Below are 6314 nucleotides of genomic sequence, written 5' to 3'. Positions count from 1 at the left end.
AAATTTATACTTTCGGAAACTTTCTATTTTGGGAGAATTCCATTTATAAAATTTCTAATTTGGGGGTTCATCATATATTCTTCCAATTCTAATTTAGAAAACTTTAGATTCCTAATTTAGAAACTTTATAAGTCCCAATTTAGTAGTTTTCAATTTTGTAATTTTCGTATTTAGAGGATTTTCACGAGTTTCTATTTTGGATAATTTGGAAAATATTTCATGTGATTTCTTAATTGATTATAGATCCTAGGACTAAATTAAGGCTTTTTCCAAATCTTTTTATTTTGTGCGGAACTTAAGAAATCATGTAATAATTAGAGGATCTTAACCATAAGATTCGTTTGGCAAATCCGATATAAATTGACGATGATGATTGGACCCTAGCCTTGATCATAGTCTTCCCCATTGATCATAAGCTAGTCTTGGATCGTAGTAGAGACGGATCATTTTGATCAGGCGGGTTCGGTGTCTAACACCTTTCGAAACCCTTAACCTGACCCCTTACCCATCTCTATGATCCGTGGATCGACCCATATCCATTTGGAGTTATTTTTAGTTCCTAGACCTAAACTAGGTGCCGACTCCCATTTTTCAAAATCCCCCATTTTCCAATCGGACCCCCCTCGCTATTTAGTGAAAAAGGGTAGAAGCAATTTCACCTGAACACACCAATTTCCAACTCACCAGGTGATGCTTTCAATTACCTTCTGTAAACACCCCATTTTTACGCTCGCCTGATTAATCAACTCGTCAACCCGATTACAACAGTTCCCAATGATAGATGATGTTTTATTTTGTTACTAGATATGTTTCAGAAATTCAGATGAGGTATTTCAAACTAACAAAATCTTAGAAACCACGCTACGCTAGGAAAATATAACTCCAAAAACATAGAAATTATCATCTTAGAGATAAAAAGAAGCTTCACAGTAAAAATCACTAAAAAATGACCAAATTACAAAAATACCTCTAATCTCAAAACATCCCTAGAGCCTACATTATGCTTAGAAAAATCTTTTCAAACACATAAAACAACAAATCGAAATCAAATAAATCATTTCGTCAATTTTTACAAAATTTGACAAAATTACGAAAATGCCCTCATAAAGTTCATGACTATTTCACACAAAAATTTTCATAAATGAAAAAAACCAATATTCACATTGAATTCTTTATGAAAAATCGATTCCAAAATATCGTGGAACATTAAAAAATGACATAAAATGCAAAAAATCCTCTCCGAGGGCAAAACGGTAATTTTACAATTTTAATAATTAAAAATTATGAAATTAATAATTAAAACGTTAATTAATGTAAAGAAAAACTAAATTCAAAATTAAAGTCAATCAAGTAAGACTAAAATCAATCTTAAAGTCAATCAAGTAAGACTAAAGTCAAAATTAAAGTTAATCAAGTAAAACTAAAGTCAAAATTAAAGTCAATAAAGTGAAATTAAAAGTCAAAACCCTAATAAAATTCTAATTAAGACAATAACTCTATTTAAAACAATTCTAATTAAACACTAACTCTACCTAAAACAATTCTAATTAAACACTAACTCTATCAAAATAAGTTCTAAAAAAAATCTATAAATAGGGGTTCCTACAACCTATTTTCGTATGAAAAAATAAACCCTAAGAGAAGTAGGTCAAAAAGCTTCCCTAGTCTCCCATAAACCTTGATTTTGAAGTCTCAACTCCTTACCTAATATCCATATCCCAACTTTATCTCAAAAAACACCTTGAAATCCTTCCAAAACACCCTAAAAATCCATTAAAAAAATTAGAAAAATTCAGAAGGAAATACTTTATTTTGGAGATCCGAAATGAATCTGGTGACAGAACGAAACGAGGAATGCTATACGAAGAACTACTCTACCAGATCTGAGGGAACAAGACCGTTGTCTTCGTAAAGGTAAAGATTTAAATTATTTTATTGATTAGGTCTTCAAGCAATGTATTTCTATTTGGGAATAAGTAGAGACCGGCATTGGCCGGGCGGGATTGGTGCGTAACATCTTCCAACCCCGTAATGTGATCCCTGGACTCAGTATATTTTTTTAGTAGATTAGTTATTTTTATCTGTTTCGAGTCTATATTTGATTCCTAAACCGTAATAACTAGGTGGCGACTCTCAAACCTCAAAAGTCAAAAGCGGATCCGCGCACCCCGCGAATCGAGGCGCTTTCACCTTTTCAATCATGCCACAAAATATTTTGAAATAACTTGTCAAGCTTCAATTCCACACTACAAGGTGTCTTGAAAAAGGAAAAGAAGTACATTGGAATACTGGAAAACATGTTTTTAATCAAAGTCAGTTTACTCCCTTTAGAAAGATAATTTGTTTGCCACGTGGCTAATTTTCTTTTCGCCCTTTCGATAACATGATCCCACATTGCCAATCCTTATAAGGAGCACCCAAGGGAAGACCCAAATATGAAGTAAGAAGAATACCCACCTACCAACGCAAAGAAACTACAAGGCGTGACATACTGGGACTCTCTCGACTGGCAACACCTTGTTCTTTTTCATGTTCATTGGAATTGTAGATGCATGATTTTCGATTTTTGAAGATCACATGTATGAGGGTTTAGAGTCATCACCATTCCTTTTTGTAAAAGGGTGCGAATGGTCACCCGAAACATATTTTCAAAAAAGTGTCATTTTGGCATCTTAGCAACTCTTGTGTGAATAAAGTATCGGACTACCTAAGATCTAAGTAGGTGGTTCAATTAAGAGAACGAAAAGTGTTACGCACCCCTCTCTCTACATCAATTGATAACCTCATAAGCTTGGTTATTTTAAATAATCAAAGAAAATAAGAAAATTCGGTGAAACGACGATTTTGTGACCTCAAACAAGGGGGACTTTTAATGTTGACTTAAACTAGGAGGGTCATTTCATTGAAAGAAGAAACCCTACTATGTTTTGCCTCAAACTTACATGATTTTGAAAAAATATGAGCTTTGTGATTGTGGGCTCATTCTTATAGAATGAGATGGGCCCAATTATTGATAGTCTTGAAATGATTTTTTGTGATTTGTGTAAATTGTGAATGGGGATTAAAAATGGAAAGATTTTATTTTGAAAATGCAATTTCAACCCCTACACTTTCGATCGAACCAGAATCCAATCTACCGAACATAGGGAAGGGTTGGCATTACATGTTAAAGGATTTCGAAAAATGAAATTAAATGAGTGAGGGAGGGATATATAGAAAAAGGAAATGGACAGAGGAGAAAGGGGGGATTTAAGAAAATTAAAGCGCTATTCTAGACCCACCTTGGGGCTTGAACTTTCCTTTTTTTTCCTCTTCTCCTTCTTTTCTTCTTCTTTTTCTTCTTAGATCTTTTGCAGAATTATGGGAGTAGATATTTTAGAGTAGCTGAAGTAATAATAGGAGGAGAGAGTTGAGTAGAAAATTGAAAAAAAATTAGTCTTTTTTTTAGGCATGATAGCATGTCCATTTTAAAAAGAGAAGGGGGTATTTATCAGTATTGAGGGTTGCTTTTAGGGGTAAGATGGGGTGAAAAGGTAGAAAAGTGAAAAATGGTACAAGATTTGAGTCTGAGGGTTTGAAATTTAAGGTTGAGATGAGAGTATTTGTGGAAGGGGAGGTAAGTACATAACTTTTAATCCAAATGGGTTGGATCTCTCAACCCATTTGGGTTGAGAATTAAGTGGGGTGAAGAGATGTGGTATTTTGATGAGAAAATTGGGTTAAGTATTAGGTGGGATAAGAGGGTGTGGTGTTTGGTTAAGAGAATGGGTTGTATAAGGGATTAGGTGGTTAGATTTTGAAAGGGTAAAGGATATGGTGACATGTGTCCACAAGGTGTGAAGATGGAATGTTTAGATGAATTGATTGGAGAAAATGAGTGTGAGGATGGTATGTGAGGATGGGTTTAAAGAACATGATGAGAGAATGGTTTGAGTTGTGATATGGGTAGGTGATTTTGTTAGAGAAAGGTGATGGGGGTAAGTAGTTGAATGAGGGAAGTGTATTGAGGTGGTTAATGTGAGTAATGATTGATGGATTATGAATATGAGCTTGAATAGATGTGGGCTTTGACATATTGGGCTTAGGATTTTGGGAAGGTTTAGGTTGTTGGATTTGATTTAAAATTGGTTAGGATTTAGTGGGTTGAAATTAGTGGGCTTTAGGTGGGCTTAGGACATTTTCGAGTTTTGGATTGGAGTGATGAGAGATGGAGAAGGTAAGGAGTATGCAAAGCCTCATTGTCGATTCATGAGACCTTTAGGAGTTTTAAGAACCTTTGATTCGATCAAAATGTCGAGTTTCAACGATTTGAACTTTTTAAGCCTATTAGCGGATTTTAATAGAAAAGTTGATTTTTTGGATTCTTTTGAGTGGGGGGGGGGGCCGTTCAAATTGGAGTGTCTACAAGAATGTCTTAAACTGCTTCAAAACAACAAACAAGGTCACCTAAATTCCTTGTCTAATTAAGGGAGGCATCTACGAATACTAGTGTATAATCTACAAATTATAAGTGTGACAAAGTTTGTCCCCCGTCACCCACTGAAAAATCAAATAGAATACCACTTGCCACACCTATATCCAACATCTACCCAAGAGCTTCCACTACAATAATGTACAAGAAGGGAGATAGAGGATCCCCCTGTCTTAGACCTTTCAATCTCTTGAAGAAACCTTGTGGCGACCCATTCACCAGGATAAAAAATGACGGGCTTCCAAAGACATCAACAAATGGAGACCGACTAGAAAAAGGGGGCTTACATACTTCACTCCTAAAAGAGAGAGATGTGATTCCTACTTTCAAGTAAAAAAAGGGAAAAGTTGGTCGTAGATCAGGTGCAAATCAAAAAGAAGCAAGTGGGAACTTGAACCAGGCTTTCTACTAAATCAAAGAAGCAATAGAGAAGAACTAATGGACATACCAAACCCAAAATACTTTTTACTAGAATAAAAAGAAAGAGAAAGGATTCACGGGCAAAAGAAAAATATACTATTTAAAGAAGCGATTAGTTAAACAAGGGATGAGCTTTGCCCAAGCAGTTCCTCACTTTCTCTATGAGTCTCCTCCTCCCTAAAGACAATACAATATAGTAGTTCACCCCCCTTCATGGTAAGCCTCTCCTATAAGATTAAGGGATCAAATGATAGTTTCGATGGGAAGAAAAACAAGGCATGATTCACGATATCCACCTCCTACCGGGGGGATAAGGCTTAGCTATTCATATTTAATCTTGTACAATACTTTTAATCATATTATTTACTATAACTAAAATAATATTGAAAAATATATATAATGACTGAAATATATATATATATATATATATGTATAGGGGACGGATCATGTGACATACATAAAAACATATGTAAAAACAATGTAATAATAATAATTTTTCAAAATATGGGTTAGAAGTTTCGGATTGAGCTGATTTTTTGTGAGGATGATCTCTATGATGAGAAGATCATCCTAAAAAAAATCAGTCCGATCTGAAACTTCTAACCTCATCAAAAGTGATTTAGAATGTGGACCGTCAATGTTTTACCAATAATTTGTAAACCACTTTTGATAGACTTAGAAGTTTCAAATTGAGCTGGTTTTTTGTGAGGATGATATTCTCGTCATAGAGACCACCCTCACAAAAAATCAGCTCAATCCGAAACTTCTAACCCATGTTTTGAAAAATCATTATTTTTACATATGTCCCATGATCCACCCCCATATATATAAAAGAATAGTCATTTGCTCCTCCTCTTCCACACAGGCATGTCATACATCATCTCTTGGTTCTTCCACAATCTCTTGAGTTCAACTTAACAAATTTGACAAAGACGGTTCTTATCTTGCATGATGAAGATATGAATGGTTACAACGATTTCTAAACAATCTCACAGGCAAGCAATCACGACATCATGGTTGATCACTATTTGTTTGAGAGAGGATGTTAGAGTAATACATATGATGCAATGTAATAAGGTGTATTGTGCTACACCCTATCATTTAGATTAGATTTGAATAAATAAAAGATTGATTTAGATTATGATGATGATTAGGATAGATTACATTCTAGATTTGGAATGATCCATTCTTATCCTTTAATGTTTGTTATTTAAACCTTAAGAGAGCTCCTTGTAATTATCTAAGTATAATCAAATATCATTCTTCTTTATGGTATCAGAGACTACTCTTGCCACGGCAGACCGATAGCCACTCTCTTTTATTCTGTCATTTAGGTATTCTATCAAATAGTTTATATACGCAGGGATCTCTACTCTATGCTCTATTCCAATGACCCTCTACTCACAATAATCACTGATGTTTT

The sequence above is a fragment of the Akebia trifoliata genome, chromosome 8, assembly GCF_017979445.1.
Source record: "Akebia trifoliata isolate Shusen 1 chromosome 8, ASM1797944v1, whole genome shotgun sequence".
Lineage (NCBI taxonomy): Eukaryota > Viridiplantae > Streptophyta > Magnoliopsida > Ranunculales > Lardizabalaceae > Akebia > Akebia trifoliata.
Note: the sequence above shows the minus strand (reverse complement) of the source record.